The sequence below is a fragment of the Adiantum capillus-veneris genome, chromosome 19, assembly GCF_014529385.1.
Source record: "Adiantum capillus-veneris isolate H3 chromosome 19, ASM1452938v2, whole genome shotgun sequence".
In the NCBI taxonomy this organism is placed as follows: domain Eukaryota; kingdom Viridiplantae; phylum Streptophyta; class Polypodiopsida; order Polypodiales; family Pteridaceae; genus Adiantum; species Adiantum capillus-veneris.
In genome coordinates, this window is record NC_140949.1 from 140,950,267 (window position 1) to 140,969,140 (window position 18,874).

An 18,874-nucleotide genomic window follows, 5' to 3' on the forward strand; every position below is an offset into this window, starting at 1 on the left:
TAAATTAAAAATGTGACCTACCTCCACAATTTCCTCGTCATTGCTCCGTGAGTTGGCCAGTACTTGGTCGACCATGGGAGCCTTTCCCTTCCCATTCGTGTTGCTTGTCCCATCCTCGCGGTCATGGGAGCCACCGAAACGAGTTCTCTTTACCGGGGCCATTTTATACTCACTACTTAAATTGACAACTTGGAAAAAAAAAGAGCTAATATTCGAGAGCAGAATACGACCAAAATGAAAAATTAGTTTCAATAAGCAAATCCCTTTATACGAGAGGTTTTATTACTTCAAGACATAGAGATTTCTGATAGCACCTTACTTGTTCTATGGGAATTGGCCCTAAGGTTAATTATTTGGCCTAGATAGTTAAGAATTTCAGGTTTGGCATGCTTAATCACTTCCTAATGCAAGTAGAGGTTTGCAATTTTACCGTATGCATAGGTGAGAGGGTTTTTCCCTTCCTAGTGATTAATGATGGATTAATTTCACTAATTACATCCTAATATATCAGCTAATTGATTCTAATTTAGTTTTTTAAACATTGTGTGGCAATAGAAAGCAGTTGACCATCTCTACCTCAATGCCGACTTGTTCTTAATTACAATGGTGACTAGCGGTTGATTCCTTAATCATGCATTAATCTATGATTAAGAGAGACTAACTGCTTGCATAATTACTAATTAGATTAATATTTATGCAATAGATCAATGATACGGAGAATTAGAGAGTATCCATTGAGTAATTTAGCTAGGGTTATGCACAATAGACGCGGGATTAAGAGAATATTGGAGAGAATTGCAACAAGCATGAATTGAATTGGATATTACCGAGATTAGGTTGAATTTCTCTCAAAATTCTCATGCAATGGACTCCTCGAGATGAGAAATGGGGAGCACTTTCCTCCTTAGCTCCCCAAGGTATGTGTATGTAGGAGTGTGTGTGTGTGTGTGTGTGTGTACTTAGTGTATGTGTGAGCATACATGTGTGTGTGTGTGTGTGAGAGAGAGCACACTCTTATATAGGCTCTCCCAAGCTGAAAATCGAACCATGCTACTAAATACATCTGAGGGAGTACTCACCTCATGCAAGGTAACTTAGTTACATGCTTACCAAGTGTCCAGTTAACTTAGTCTAACTAACTCTCACACTCTCTCTCAAGCATGGCAAGTCTCCCACAAGCCCCTAGAGGTGTGAGGGTGCCCCCTAGCTGCTAAAGCAAGCTCCCAGTGGCCTGGGACCTGTTCCCACACAGCCCCCGAGCCCCTGTGCTCCCCGCACAGCCTTAGGAAATTTTGACTTTAGGCTAAAACGGGCGATACGAATACTAATTTAATGTCATAAATTGCTATTCTAAGCTCTAACTAAGGTGTACATGTCCGAGTACCTCCTGCCATATTTAGCAACCCCTGGTGTTTGAAAATGCATTTTTTTCAAATTTGGGGTACGGGTGCAGTTTTTCGAGACGGTCAAAACTGACGGGTCGGGTGATCAAAAACTTACTATTTTTGAAAATTTCCACAAAAATTATTTTAATTCACTTTTGGAAGCTTTATGAGATTCTAAACATCGTGGCATCGAGAGCTTTTGAAAAACTGCTGAAAATAGTAACTTTTTCCATTATGATTGTTTCATGGTACAATGGTGTTCTTTTAGCTCGGGGTTGGAGATCTTACAAGGATGGGCTATAATAGATTCTTTCTTCTGAAATGAACCATCCTTTCGGATCTATCACTGGGCGCACTTCTATGAGTTGGTATGTGGGCCGTTCAAACATTGGTGGATCCTTTTTGTACAGTTTCCCTTTTTGGTCTACATAGTGTGCACATGAATTATGTGTAGTATACAAAGCTAACATCGTTCTGTTTGATGTGTCCCTTAGACTCGTGAATGATTGCACACTTGTGGTACTGAATGAAAAATCAGTTGCAAACCTAATAGTCTTTTCAACATTTTGTGTTCTATGGACATCTTGATCAAATTTATGCAGGAATTTGTTGTTCAAAGAATCAATTTTAAGCTTTTCAGGTGGCAGTGCATCTTTATGCTGATTTTGAATTTGCAGTGATTTTACTTTTGCCTCTAACGGTAATGTAGAACCATCTGATTGCATTAAAATCGACGAGTTAAATGCACTTACATCAAGATTCGTATTTCCAATTTGCTATGTACCTTGCTTGGCAGTTGATGTATCCCTGTTGTCTAGATTTCTTTGACAATCTTCAGAAAAATGTCCACCTTTTCATCCACAATCTGACCAATACGCCATGACAGGTGTTATTTCAACTGGCTCTGTCATGTCAAGATCTAGCTAAGAAGTTTCAGCTTCTATGCTGGCCAAGTTGTCGGCATCTTCTTTTAAAACACTAAGCATCAAGCTGTAGATTGCTCCATCTTGACCTTTGTAACGTCTTTGGCTTGGTTCTCTAATTAGACTGCTCCTATTGGTTGATCTGTTGGATCTTGCTGTAACATTTAATGGCCTAAAAACTTGTGTGTAGCGGAAATTAGCATGAACATAGTGGGCATTTCATTAGAATAGATTCCTAATGAGAATTACAAGAGTGCTTGGGTGGAGAGAGCAACAAAAAGCATAACACCTAGTTAGATAGCATGAACAATACTTTCAAAAGAGAGAGAAATTAAGCTATTGACAACAGTTGAGGACCGGATTTGCATGGAGCCGGTCCCCCCTCCAAAAGGCTATGTATTATGGTTTCTCCCATCAAGAGAGACATTGTACAATACAATTCTTTGTGTTCCTTCAAGACTAGCTAGTGCAATGAAGATGAAAGCTTCATGCACTAAGCAAAACACTTAGCAAACACAACATTAATTATCCCCGTTCTCAGACCCAAGACATCACACACCTTCAAAGATGGTGAGAGCTAGCAGGGTATGAGAGTAGATTGAGAGGAAGAAGGAGTATCTTACTAGAAAGATGTACATCTCCTCACATAATCACTCATATTAGCATAGCTTAGCTTAGTAATTAGCATGGTAGAGGAGATGAGCATGCATTGAAGCTTGGCTCTTGGTTGGATTTTCATCACAAAGCCAAGAGTTGTTGGTATATGCCTCCCTTCTCACAAGCTTGGAGTAGGTGGTAAGCTTTCCATTAAAGCTTGAGAAGGAGAGAGAGTCTTCTTTACTTCACACATGAGATTGTGTGAGTGTGTGTGTGATAATACCTTGAAAAAATCAGCCCCCTCTCTCTCTCTTGGGCGAGCCCTCTTGCTAATTGCTCTTGCTATCCTCCCATTGGACCTCCCTAGGGCTAGCCAATGACTCTTAAGCAGCATAAGTGATAGCCTTCTGACATGTGTCCCCCTTTACCCTTTTGTGAGAGCTTTAGGTAGTTTAATAATTCAACTAAACTCTCATTGGACCCCTTTGCCTCCTGGCCAATAGGAATCAGGCAAGCCATTGGGCTGCTGAATGCTCATTGGACCCCTTGGGAGACTATCCAATAGTCTTCCAGGAGACTTAATTTTCATTGGTTCTTTTTATTAAGTGTTTTTAAATTAATTAAACTAGATTTACTCTAGCCTAATTCTCATTGGTCCACCTCCAAGGCCATCCAATAGGAATTGGGTACACCTTGTGGGCATCTGGGCTACGGAGCTGACATGTGTCCCTCATTCCCTTTGTGTAAAGGGAGCTTGTGTGTGTGTGTGTGTGTGTGTGTGTGTGTGTGTGTGTGTGTGTGTGTGTGTGTGTGTGTGTGTGTGTGTGTGTGTGTGTGTGTGTGTGTGTGTGGCTTTCTCTCTCATCCCCTACATGCTAGGCTCGCCCCCTCCTATGTAGGGATGTGCAAAGACTTTTTTGGACACACACAAAGCATCCAATTCCCCTATGGTTGACCTTTGGACACAACCTTTGAATTTTGGAACCTTAGCATTTTGGAAGTCTTAATGGGCTAAACCTTAGGGTCTTTTTAGCCCATTGTTGCACATGGCTCTTTTGCAGATGGCCCCCCCTTTGGATCCCTATTTTCCCTCCTTTGGATCCCTACTGTGGCCGGTCTGCTAGCTTAACAAATATTCTAGCTTTTTCTCCCCTGGCACTTCCCCATATTAAATGATCAGTTTAACATGATAAAATCATTTAGGAGAATTAGATATTGATTATTATGAAATTACCTCTCTCTTGAAATCATAGTTGTCCTCGACTATGGTGTAGAGAAGATAAAGCATATTCATGAGTCCTTTTCTTAGCGGGTAGAGGATCCCTATGTTACCCTACGACATCATTCCACAATGGATGACTAGTCCATTTGGTGCTTGAGAGCCTGAGGCTGCCGCAAGCATGTCTTCACATTAGTCCTATCAATCTTCCATAGTAGACTGACAAGCTCTACTTGGTGTTTGGGAGACATCGTCTCCGCAAACTTGATCTAAGCATGCATACTACTTCATCTTTGTGCACAATAAAGAAAAGAGAGTCTTATAAGACAAAAACTTTGTTCATTTTTAACATTTTGTACATTTGCTTACTCTTGGGAAGCATTGTAAGCATTGACAAGATTTAAGTTATCCTTTAATTGTATGCCTTGCATCCACCTAGCATCTTCAAAAGGATAATTCTTATAAAAGAGTAGTATAAGACAAAAACTTGGTTCATTTTTAACATTTTGTACATTTGCTTACTCTTGGGAAGCATTGTAAGCATTAACAAGGTTTAGGTTATCCTTTAATTGTACGCCTTGCATCCACCTAGCATCTTCAAAAGGATAATTCTTAAACTTAATAAGATATCGTCGGATAGTCTTACCGCCTCTTAGTACCTTGTCTTCATGTCGGAGAATGGACTCGGGTTGCAGCACCTCCTCTTCGTCCTCGATCTCCAGTGGGTCTTCAATAGTTGGTTCTTGAGGTGGCTCTCCTTTGTAAGGCTTTAATAGGCTCACATGGAAAGCATTGTGTATGAGCCAATGATTGGGCAACTTGAGTTGATAGGCCATCTCATTGATTTCCCTAAGAATCTCGAAGGGACCATAGTACCTTTTGCTAGTTTAGCATAGTACTTTTGGTGTCCCGTAGGATTCTTGCCCGTCGTGTATCTTAATCGAGCCTTGGGAAACTTTAATAAGACCCAATCATTTTCTTTAAAAGCTTGGCTCTTTTGTGCTTGTCAGCAGCAGCCTTTTGGCTTTGCTGTGAGATAGAGATAGCATCCTTAATCTTTTGAAAAGATTCTTGTAGGTCTCGGCTATACTCATTTGCAGCGAAGATCTTCCCATGTACCTTAAGTAGCAAGGGACTTTTTGATCTTCCCTCAATTACCTCGAAAGGTGCTTTTCCCGTGGAAGTATGTATAGTGTTATTGTAAGCATACTCCACTAAGGGTAAGTACTTCTCCCATTGGGATCTTTGATCTACTTTCGTTACATAGGCTTTTAGTAGATCGAGAATGGTTAGGTTAGCTATTTCACTTTGGCCATCCATTTGTGGATCATAGGCCGAAGAGAAGTTTAGCCTTGTCCCTAAATTCTCAAAGAGACCCTTCCAGAAATTACCGGTCATTCTAGGATCTCTATCCGACACTATGGACATTGGCAAGCCATGGTACTTGAAAATTTGTGAAATGAAGAGGGTTGCCATTTGATGGGCTTTGATAGTCTTTTTGACAGGTATAAAATGAGCTTGTTTACTAAACCTGTCTACTATCGTCCATATTCCCGTATTCCCATGGATAGACTTAGGCAATCCAAAGATAAAATCCATGGATACGCTCTCCCCCATGGTGAATTAGGGATTGGCAAGGGTTGAAGGAATCCAAGTTGCTTCTCTCTATCAAATTTTGTCTTTTGGCATACCACACATTCAGAAACATACTCTTGTATGTTCACTTTCATGGTAGGCCAATAGAAATATGTTTCAATTCCCTTTAAGGTAGACTGAATCCCTCTATGCCCCGCATAGGGTGGAGCATGAGATTCATACATTACTTTCTCACGTAGTGAGTTAGTAACGCATAGTCTATTGCCATAGAGAAGATAACCATCTTGTAAAGTAAATGGTTCTTGTTTCTTCCCTAATGCAAGGGCTGAAATCACATCTCTAAAATCGGGATCAATAGCGTACTCATCTATCATTGAAGATAGATCATTGTGAGTTTCTATGGAAACCGCATTCAATCTCGGTCATCTTGAGAGTGCATCAGCTACTTGATTATGCTTGCCAGCAATGTGAGCAATATGAAAATGAAATTGCGAAAGGAAATTTGCCCACTCATTTGTTTGTCGGAGAGCTTGGTCTGCGTCATGAAGTACTTAAGACTTTGGTGATCCGTTCGCAGAATGAAAGGAGTCCCCAATAAATACTGCTTCCATGAGTCTAAGGCATGTAGAACTGTAAGGAGTTCCTTTTCATATATTCCTAGAGCTTGCTCAACAGGGTCGAGCCTTCGACTCTCATAGACTATGGCATGCCCTTCTTGGAGCAAAACAGCTCCAAGGCAATCACCACAAGCATCACATTGGACCTCAAATGGTTTTAAGAGATCCGGTAGTGTAAGCACAGGTTGAGAGATAAGCTTTTCTATAAGCTTTTCGAAAGCATTGTTCTCCTTAGCAGACCATGTATACCTAATGCTTTTCTTTGTTAGGTCATGTAATGGTCCCACAATTTGTGAGAACTTTTCTATGAAGCGTCTATAGTATGCACACATACCTATAAAGATTCTTAGTTCATGAAGATTCCTTGGTTTAGGCCATCCTTTTATTACCTCCAACTTTGATGGATCCATTTGGATGCCATCTTGAGAGATAATGTGACCTAAATACTGAATCTCTTGCAAGAAAAATTTGCTTTTCTTTCGATTAACATAAAGTTTATTCTCTCTTAAAACTTGAAATATTACCTGGAGGTGTTGCTTGTGTTCGTCTAATGAATTAGAGTAGATGATAATATCATCAAAGAACACTCCAGTGAAGGTTCGATGAGGCCTGAACAGCTTCTCCATCAAGCGGTTGAATGTGGCTGGTGCATTGTTCAAGCCAAAAGGCATGACAATGTATTCGTAAAGACCAAATGTGGTGCGAAATGTGGTCTTTACAATGTCTTGATCAACTATCCTTATTTGATGATAGCCACTTTTTAGGTCAATCCTACTGAAGTAGGTCTATCCTTGTGGATTATCAAATAGGTCTTCTACCCGTGGAACGGGAAACCTATATTTGATAGTGATCCTATGTAGTGCTCTATAGTCGACACACATACGATATGTGTCGTCTTTCTTTTGCACTAATAGCACAGGCGAGCAAAATGGAGATGAGCTAGGCCTAACCATGCCCTTCTCAACTAACTCATGCACTTGCCGCATAATCTCCTCTTGTTGAGCTTGAGAAACACTATAAGGAGGTTTGTTAGGCGGTGAACTTCCTGGAAGAAAATCAATTGCATGGTCATCACTACCTCGTTTAGGAAGTAGCTCACAAGGGATGTCGTCAATAAAACCATCTTGAAACCGCTTGAGAAAATTGGATAACTCTAATTCATTTTGGTTGCTTTTATTTTCTTTTGCTAAAGCATTAGGTTCGTTTTGAGAATCTTTAACAAAAATCATGTACACGGAAATAGAGCTCTTTATTGACTTGTTGAAAGCTAGTGTATGTACAATGGGGATAGTGTTACCCATTTCCTTAGCATCTATATACATGTCTTTTTCCCTAAACTTAAAGGAGATTCTCCTTTCAGGGAATTTAACATTGGCAGCCAGGCGGTCAAACCATGGTGCCCCTAGGATTACATCCTCATGCTTGAGAGGAGAGATAAAGAAGTCCTCTTTGTCCACATAGCCTTGGACATGAAGCCTCAATTTCCCAATTAAGGGAGTGACTAAAGCTTCTTGCCCCTTGAAGGCATTGTCTATGGGAAGGACATCTCCCATCTCGTGAGCTTGTATGCCTAGCTTGGTGGCCAACTCTATAGATATAAAATTGTGAGTAGAACCAGGGTCAAAGAGAATAAAAGCATCATGTTCTCTTACCTTTCCCCAAGCATGGCATAGAGGAGATCCTTTGTGGTGAGTTTGGTAAGTCTCCTCCTCTTGGATTTCAACCAACGAAGCTCTAGGAGGATCTTGGCAGTTGTTCTTTTCGGGACAAGCGTGGTACGCATGACCTTGTTTGCCGCACTTAAAACACCGGTTATCCTCACGATAACGCTCAAGCTCTTCAGGAGAGAGTTTGTTTTTACCTTTGTAAACTCCCTTCTCTTTAGCTTTGTTGGAGTTGCCCTTAGGAGACTTTTGGACATTGTCCTTCCCCTTAGGCTCGTTGGAACCCTTGTTTTCCGTGGGCTTATTATTTCTTTTAGCCCCCGTTTGGAAATTGATTCGAGAGGCCACCATAGTATGGTGTATTACCGCCGATATGGTACGTGGCCTTTGGGAGTTGACATATTCCGCCATTTCTTCGGTTAAGCCCGCACAAAATTGTTGCTTTTGCTCTACAAAATCCAACTTTTTGAAGACAGTGGCTTTGAGTTGTAGGTCCCAAAACTTGTCTACATATTTGTGGATGGATTTGTAGGGAGAGAGCTTTAAGCTTCGCCATTCGGTGAGTACTTTGTCTTTGGCATCGGTGGCCAAAAACTGCTTCATAATGGAAGCTCTTAAAGCTTTCCATGTTCGTGGAGCTTCACCGTTGGCTCGTAGGCTAGACCACCATTGCCTGGTGGACTTTTGAAAGTGCATAGCTACATGGTGTAGCTTAGAGGACTCCGTGAAGCCCTCATCTCCAAACGCCGCATCAAATTGTTGGATAAAGGCCAGGACTTTGGCCGTAGCACCAAAGGTGCCATCATAGGTAAGGAAAGAGATGCTCTTCCCTCCCTCTTTGAACTTCTTCAGCTTGGATGACCTCTTCCATGCGGCATCGGATTTCCTATGGCCTCTTTTTTTTTATGGTTCAAAGGTTGCACCATCACTTTCTTCAGAAGGTGAATAATTTGAAGAAGGTGGAGAAGAGGGTGACCTCTTTCTCACCTTTTTCTTGTCTTGATCTTCGTCGTCTTCACCATCACTTTCATAAGAGGAAGAGGATGAAGAAGATGGAGAAGAGGGTGTCCTCTTTCTCGCCTTTTTCTTCTCTTGCTTTTTATCATCCCTCTTTGAATTATGGTGTGGAGAAGGGTGCGATGGTCTTCTCCGCTTTGGTGGTGATGGAGAGCGTTTAGCCCGCCGTCTTCGTGGAGCCATCTCCACCGAGGTGGCGGGAGACTCACTTCTTTCTCGTTCCTTCAGTGGAGGCTCTTGAGTTCTCCTTTGGGAAGGAGATGCATCATCAAGAAGTAAATTCTTGAGCCCTTCATATGGATTCTCTTCTTCTTCCCGAATCGGAGAGAGACCTCTTTTGGAAGTCTCACAAGGAGGCTTCCTAGGTGTTCTCTCGTCATGGTGATGAGCTTGGAGAATCCCGTGAGCACAGAGCTGTCGTTGCACTTCACTTTGGAGAGATGGGTTGCCCATGGCTTGTTGAAGCCTAGAAACAAGATAGTTAACAAGCATCGGAGCATCATTAGTAGCTTGCTGATTAGCAACATCAAAGTTATCAACATTAATTTCACTCTCTTTACTATTGTCAGCCATTCTAACAACTTTTAGGTGTAAAATTTTTAGGTGTACTTTGGCACTTCAAGCCCTAGTTGCTACTCCTCTTTACACCTTTATAAAAAGCACTCAAGCTACTGTACACGTGGCTCACATACCATTAATTGCAAGGAATAGAAGAGAGGGTCTTTCAACACCAAAACAGCACCGGCTCCTGTCAAGCTTCTAATAGCTCAATAGTGGTTAAGCCGTAGCAAGCTCCGTAGGACTCCACTATTAAGACCATAACTCTCGACGGTGATGCCCCATTAACTTCACGAAGGCAGGCGCACTGCAAGGCTGAAAAATCCCTATTCTACTTACTCACAGGCAATTAATAATACCAACCATTTATAGCTAGCTTGAGGACCTCCCTTCTTGAGCAAGAAAAGAGAAACCTTGTGCTCTGATACCAATGTAACATTTAATGGCCTAAAAACTTGTGTGTAGCGGATATTAGCATGAACATAGTGGGCATTTCATTAGAATAGATTCCTAATGAGAATTACAAGAGTGCTTGGGTGGAGAGAGCAACAAAAAGCATAACACCTAGTTAGATAGCATGAACAATACTTTCAAAAGAGAGAGAAATTAAGCTATCGACAACAGTTGAGGACCGGATTTGCATGGAGCCGATCCCCCCTCCAAAAATCTTTATATTATGGTTTCTCCCATCAAGAGAGACATTGTACAATACAATTCTTTGTGTTCCTTCAAGACTAGCTAGTGCAATGAAGATGAAAGCTTCATGCACTAAGCAAAACACTTAGTTCCCGCAGGTTCGAAATAGTCGTCCATAGTCTCCATCCATACTTCTGCATCTCTTTCCACATTTGCCCCCTCGCCCTTAAAGAGTGGAGGTTGGGCTTGCTTAAGAAGGAGCTTCTTTTCCTGTGCCATTGAGTAGAAAGCAGCAGGCGGTGCCTACATGGGTTACACGAGATTCTTGATACGATTACTTGGATTTCAAATAGACACGAGACTTAAATAAAATTCAAGATCCCACTTTATCAAGAGACAAAGACTCAGAGACAAAAACACTTTATTGATGAAGATTTATTACAATCGAAACCCCTCAAGGTTTAGGATAACTCATGATCACTTTATTACATGGCTTTTGGAATGCTTATAAGATACGCCTAGCAGGTTGTGTTGTCAGGTTCACATGCTACTCTACTTCATTCGTGAAGTAGTTTCTATACTCATCTTTGAGTGGATAGTAAACTGTGGTGTCGAGTTGGGATAATTCTTTTGGTACTCCAAAAGTTCTAACTCTGTTTGCTGGGATTACATTAGTGACCTTCTCCAAAAGCCACTTGTTGAGGGTTTGATTGGTGCCGTCAAAGACAGTCATGTCTATACGTGCAGGCAGCAAGTAGAATATCTGCACCACCCTCAATTCCTCTCCCCAACGTATTTTCTTCAAATCGGCAGCCAGGCATCCTAGCTTCTGAGTGTTGATGTAGAAAATCCCTCCTTCATGTGTCCAATAGAGCCCCCATCCTCTATCGATGCGAGTGGAGTGCGGTGTATGAACCTTCAGCAGCATCTCCATGACATCTCGCCTAAATTGGAAAACTGGGGATCGTCGAGCTTGTTCATAAATAAGCTCAAACACTTGGAACATCTGATATTCTAGCACGGGGTCTTCCTACAACACCAATGCAAGGAATTCAGATCAGCTACCTATATACCCTTAATTCCTTTTAAATATTTAAACAATACGACTTTATTTCCGAGTCTAACCTAAGCTTAGCTCTGATACCAGGTGTGAGGTCCCCACCCCGTCGTCTCAAATGACGGATCTGATGGTAAACCTGATGGCCACTAGATCTACAACGGAAACAAACAACGTGGTTTTGGGTTCAACTAGCAGACAATCTCTCATCACCAAGTGGATCGATTTCGAGACTACTAGCATCGAGATCTAGTTCCACCTCGCAAGGGAAGCGTGTCTAATCAATTATCGGTCCTAAAACCCACCATCCAAGAGGAGAGAAGTCTCGAGTTCCTTTTTCCCCATAGCTTTCAGAGGCACGTACACTTGAGACTTCGCCGCTCTTGGGGCAATGAGTAATACTAGCATCAATTTAGAGTAGTATGGGGATGGAGAGTTCCCGACCAATCGGGACCACCCTTCTCATAGGCATTGGCAACCTGAGCCAAGCCCCCACTTTCCACCCCATACTCACACTTCCTTCGTTACCTAATTACTACCACGATGGTTGTTCAACATATAAGTTCTTTGTTTATTTTTCCGATTCACAAGTTCTTTAATACAGCCCTTCAACCAGTATTGCAAAGCAGCACCAAGACAGTAATTCTAGTAAAAATTCACTCAAAAACTCATTCATTTATAGTTCCAATGCTCTAGAGGCACAAAATCCCCCAGCCAGTGTTTACTCCACCCGTTGTCACCTACTTGCCCATACAACTAGGTTGTCCACAGCTTAACCAGCAGTCGTGGACTTCCAGCACTTAACCAGCAGTCGTGGATATCGACCACTTAACCAGCAGTCGTGGATTCAAGAGCCCTTAACCAAGAACTCTAGCTCCTGCGAATAACTTCGCGAGATGCCCCCTGTGATCAAGAGGGGGTTCGGACTAGATCAACATTGGAATTGAAAATGAACTAGCTGAGCTAAATTTTCCCTAGCAACCAATCTTTCCTACTTCAGACAGTATATTCCAAAATCATTCTTTCCTACTTGAATATAAAATATAATTAATTTAAATGCCGCGGTTTCCGTTGATTTCCAACGTGTTGGGAAATGTGTTTTTCATCCTACCTTATCGAATGCAATGTTGCTTTAACAAACTTGACCTACCTCCACAATTTCCTTGTCATTGCTCCGTGAGATGGCCGGTACTTGGTTGACCATGGAAGCTTTTCCCTTTCCATTGGTGTTGCTTGTCCTCGCCTCGCGGTCGTGGGAACCACCAAAACGAGTTCTCTTTACCGGGGCCATTTTATACTCACTACTTAATTGACAACTTGGAAAAAGAGAGCTAACATTCGAGAGTAACATACAACCATGATGACGGATTAGTTTCAATAAGCAGATCCCCTTATAGGAGAGGTTAGACTTACTTCAAGACATAGAGAATCCCGATAACACCATACTTGTTCTATGGGAATAGGCCCTAAGGTTAATTACTTGACCTAAATAATTATGAAATTCATATTTTTACTTAATCAGTTCTACTAGAGATGAAATAGACGTTCTTAATCACTTCTTAATGCAAGTAGAGAATTGCAGATTTATTGTATGCATAGATGAGAGGATTTCTCCCTTCCTAATGATTAATGATGGATTAATTTCCCCTAGTTAAATCCTAATCCATGAGCAATTGATTCTAATTTAAATATTTACACATTATGGAGTAATAGAATGCAATGGGCCTTTCCCACCCAAAGCTGACTTGATTTTTAATCACAACGGTGACTAGTGGATGATTCCTTAAACATACATTAAACTATGATTAAGAGTGACTAATTGCTTGCATGATTACTAATTAGATTAAGATTTATGCAATAGATCATGGATACGGAGAATTAGAGAGTATCTAATGAGTATTTTGACTATGATTATGCATACTAGATGCGGAATTAAGAGGATATTAGAGAGGGAATTACAACAAGCATGAATTAAATCAAAAATTACAGAGGTTACGGTTGAATTCCTCTCAAAATTCAGATGCAAGGGCCTCCTTGAAACGAGAAATGGGCAACACCTTCCCTCCTAGCTCCTCTTCCAAAGACTATGTCTGCTGCAGCACCTCCTCAAGGTGTGTGTGTGTGTGTGTGTGTGTGTGTGTGTGTGTGTGTGTGTGTGTGTGTGTGTGTGTGTGTGTGTGTGTGTGTGTGTGTAGGAGTGTGTGTGTGTGTGTGTGTGTACTTAGTGTGTGTGAGAGCATATATGTATGCTTGTGTGTGTGTGAGCATGCTCTTATATAGGCCCACAAGCTAAAAATTTTGAACTTGCCTGCTATATGCATCTGGAGGAGTACTCACTTCATGCATAGCAGCTCTAGTTGCATACTTACCAAGTGTCCCAACCTACTCAAGAGCTCACTTAGTCTCTCTCTCTCTTGCATGGAAAGTAGCCCACGAGCCCTGTGAGTGTGTGAGGGCTCCCTCTTACTGCCAAACTCAGTCTGCAGTGGCCTCGATACAGTTCCCACACAGCCCCTGAGTCCCGATGCCTCCTCGCACAACTTTAGGAAAATTTAATTTTAACCTAAGACAGGCAATACGAATCAGAATTTAATGCCAGAACTTGCTATACTAAGCTCTAATTAAGGTGTATTAACCTGGGTACCTGCCATATTTATCAGCCCTCGACGTCCGAAAATGCATTTTTTTCAAATTTAGGGTACGGGTGCAGTTTTTCGAGAAGGTCAAAACTAACGGGTGAGGTGACCAAAAACTTACTCTTTTTGGAAAATTTCCACAAAAATTATTTAAATTCACTTTTGGAAGCTTTATGACATTCTAAACATCATGGCATCGACAGATTTTGGAAAACTTCTAAAAATAGTAACTTTTTCCATTATGATTGTTTCATGGTACAATGGTGTCTTTTAGCTCGGGGTCGGAGACCTTACATTAGGCACCACACCTCATCGATGCCCAGCAGCGGGTGTTTAGGCAAAGCCAAGGCAAAATCCCCGATGCGTTAGCCATGTAGGTCATTCAACCCACGATGCACTAATCGTGTAGATGAGTCTAGCAAAAAGAAGAAGACCTAGGAAAGATCCCCGATCCAGTAAAGCCCCAAATCAACAACCCTTTAGTCTATGGCTAAGCGATGTAGGTGATCCTAGTCTTGTAGCGATGCTATCATGAGAAACATAACATGTGAGTCCAAACACAATAGCACTTTCCATATGCACAAAACAATCTTTTCCAAGCAGTTAGACTGTGCACGGTCTCTACCCTTACATATCCACCATAAACCATGTAGATCACTTCATGATCCAATCCCAAAACCATAAATCATAATCCAATCATATCACACAGGTGAGCATTGCACCCAACTGGGTGAGGCACAACCAATCCTGCATAACCACTTTAGAACATAACATGGCTGCAAAAATTTTGACAGCATAACCATATCTAGAAAAAAAACCATGAGCCACACCGGCTTCCACTATAAAATCACAACCATAATCCATAAGGAAAAATCTCAGCCTTAAACCACAAATCATAATCACATTGAACCAACTTTCACACTTGGAGTTTGACATATCTCCTGCAGTCAATCGGAGTCCATACACATATGACCCTTAATACATGAGTCTTCCATGCATAAAAAGAGTCCGATCAGCAACTAATCATGATATAAAAATCCAATTTTCACAACATCCAACCATTCAAAGTTGATGCATCACATATGCACTTCACCTCTCTAGCACATAGAGCTACTTTTGACCTAGAAAGGTGGAAAGCAATCATAACCATGCACATGAGGCATCCACATCAATCCATAAGTTTCCATACATCATATGATAACACTTCATCACCGTAAACATGATGCAAAACATCTCCGACCTTTACGTCAAACATAAACCATAGCTTCGCACGTATGCAAAACATAAATTTTGGATATTTTTGGGAGCATGCATAACATGAAAATGAAAGTATTTGACCTCAAACCAATGCATCAATCTCAGCTCCATAATATAGACTAGCACTCTATCACAGCACTTTACCCATAAGGTACTTATACAACAAACGGTCACCCAAAAACAAAGCCACTTTAATCATATCTGCATATGCGGTCCGGGTTGCCTAACTAAGAGATACCCCTCCCCAGGGGTCTATGCACAAAAATATATAATTTACACTTTTATACAATTTTCAATATACATCACAGTTACAGAAGCATTTGCAGAGGGGAGGAGTTCTTAGCGCCTGACCAAGCACGGAGTTTAGGCCATGAGCCGGACTGCATCCAGAGGTACCTAGCGACTAATGCTACTCCTGAATGTGTGTTATCAATGAAAGCATACTCAAGAAAAATATAACATTGTCGAGGGTGAATATATGTGTACACCGCATGGAGGGAAGAGAGAGAGAGAGAGAGAGAATATAGTGAGGGTGAAATAGAGTGCCTAGAGACATGAGAAGATGATAACAAAGAATCTTTAAATGCCCATCTAAATGGAACAGGTAACCATGTATTAATGTAATGACAAAATTTGGGTATACCATAACATCAAAAAGTTTACGACAAAACAACTAGCAGAGCATCGAGCCCCGTGTAGGGATCGCCCATCCAATTCCGCTCTACTATGGATAGAGAGAATTTCACTTCATCGGGAGCGAGCCAGAACACCTCCAACCTACCTGAGTCAGACATAGGCTCAGGCCGCTTCACCTCCTTCCATGAACCCGAGCTCTGAAAGGATCCCAAATACCAATAGGTGGTAGGGTATCGACACCAACCATACCAATTTAGGCACCATGACTCTTTGATGCCCAGCACCGGGTGTTTAGGCAAAGCCAAGGCAAATTCCCGGACGTGTTAGCTGTGTAGGTCATTCAACCCCCAAAGCACTAACCATGTAGATGAGCCTAACAAAAAGAAGAAGATCTAGGCAATACCCCCAATCCAGTCAATTTAGCCTAAGGCTAAGTGATGTAGGTGATCCTAGTCGTGTAGCGATGGTGCCCTAAGAAACATAACACGTGAGTCCAATCACAATAGCATTTCCCAGATGCACAAACAATTCTTTTTCAAACAGTTAGATTGTACAGGGTCTCTACCCTTACACGTCTACCATAAACCATCTTGATCACTTCATGATCCAATTCCGAAAAAACCATAAACCATAATCCAATCACATCACATGGTTGAGCACTCCACCCTTTGGGTGAGGCACGACAAATCCTGCATAACCACTTTAGAATATAATATGGTTGTAAAAATTTTGACAGCATTTTGGCATCATAACCCACTCCAGGAAAAATAAAACAGAAGCCACACCGGCTTCCACCATAAAATTTCAACCATAATCCATGAGGGAATCTCAGTCCTTAACCATAAATCATAATCACACTAGACCAACTCCCACACTTGGAGTTTGACCCATCTCCTGCAATCAATCGGAGTCTACAAGAAGTGATTCTTTCATGCATAAAAAAGAGTCAGACCAGCAATTATCATGTTATAAAAATCCAAATTTGGAAACATTCAATCATGCAAAGTTGATGCATCACATCTGCACTTCACCACTCTAGCACATAGAGCTAGTTTTGACCTAGAAAGGTGGAAAGCAGTCATAACCATACATATGAGGCATCCACATATATCCATAAGTTTCCATACATCATATGATAAAATTCCAACACCATAAACATGATGCAAAACAACTCCGACCTTTAGGTCAACGATAAACCATAACTTCACACATATGCAAAAAACAATTTTTGGACATTTTCGAAAGCATGCAAAACATGCAAATGAAAGTATTTGACCTCAAATCAATGCATGAAGTTCAGCTCTATAATATAGACTATCACTCCATCACATTACTTTGACCATATCGTACTCACACAACAAACGATTACCCTAAAAGAAAGTCATTTTATTTATATCAGTCTATGCGGTTCGGGATGTTTATGGTTATACTCCCACATAATTTTATGGCCATCTAATAATTGAAATCAACTCACCAAAACAGACCATAAAAAGTATCAAAACGGCTCGGTTAACTCACGACGTCATATGGTATCCCCCCTTGATAGCACTCCTACGCGTGTATGTAAAATCGATAATAGAGTGATTACTAACTCACATTTTCGAAGTGATAACGGAGACCTAAATTCATTTATCATCAAGTTTCATCAATATTTTCAATTGTTAAAGTGGGTTTGCCCATCCGGTGAATCTATATAGTGGTTCTCCAAGGAGCCTAGAGTCAAAATATTTGGTTGTAGTGGGCAATAAACTATTTTTTAACCATATCTCTTGGCTCGTGCGTGTTTTTCACATGACACCTAAAAGAGAAAATGTTTTAAATGATATGTTTTATCTCTGGTGTAAAGGGTTCGGGCTGATTCATAACGGTTTGTGATTTATGACCAAAATAATGTTCCTACAGTCCATGACGTGAAACAAAAAAGCGCTTTTTATGCACGCACGTGATCATAAACACATCATGTGTATAAATCAGTGTGTTAAACATGATGAAATATTCATGGAGAAACTTTGTATGTACTTAGTTGATATATACATACGCTGTATGTAGAAAACAATCATCGAGAGGATGCCTACGCAAAAAAAAAATGACATAGAGAGAGAGAGAGAGATAGAGAGAGAGAGAGAGAGAGAGAGAGAGAGAAATGATGACTATGGAGTTTATGGTTTCTCACCATGCTTTAGAATTGATTAGGGGATGTCAAAAGGCTTCTTGCTTTGCCGGAAGAGAGCGGTGATGAGAGCTACGTAGAGATATCCTCTACAAAAGTTTCTGAGTGCATATACCATGAAACGAGAGAGAAGATAATAAGCAAGTATAGAGAGAGTATCCTTCTTCTTATTATTATTGAGAGAGAAGAGATTATGGAGATGGTGATGAAGAGCTTGCACCACTCCGTATAATAGATAAGTAATTCTGACGTCAAGACAAGAGAGCTTCCGTCTCTGAGAGTGTATTTATATGTATATTCAAAGCGAAGGGAGAGAGGTCTTTATATAGGCTCTCAAGACCAAAATCACAAGCCAAGAATAGAGTGAACAAGGAGAGAAGTTCGCGCATGTTCACGGCTTTTTTTTTTTAATTAATTAATTTTTTCTTGCGGACATGGATTTCGATGCACGATGTCACTTATAGATGCATCATGAATACAATATCCTTTCTCAAACAACATACATGAATGTGTGCACTATACATAACTAACCCGGCTAGTATCACGCTTTAGGCTATCCCCTTAACCTTAAGCATTGGCTTTGATACGAGTCTTACCAAACGGCGAGCGAACATTCTCGAGCAAAGAAAAAACCGAGCTACTTTCTCACAAACATTGAGCTTTTTTTTATAAACAACATCTCATGTGACATTCTATCAACATTGCAGTCACATAATAGTTTATTTGATTTTTTTGGGCTTTTTTTTTAGTTTTTGGAGGTTTCATGCCGCTACCATGCCGACTCTCTCTCTCTCTCTCTCTCTCTCTCTCTCTCTCTCTCTCTCTCTCTCTCTCTCTCTCTCTCTCTCTCTCTCTCTCTAAAAAAATGGAGGTTTGATGCCGCTACCATGACAACCAATGTTCGAG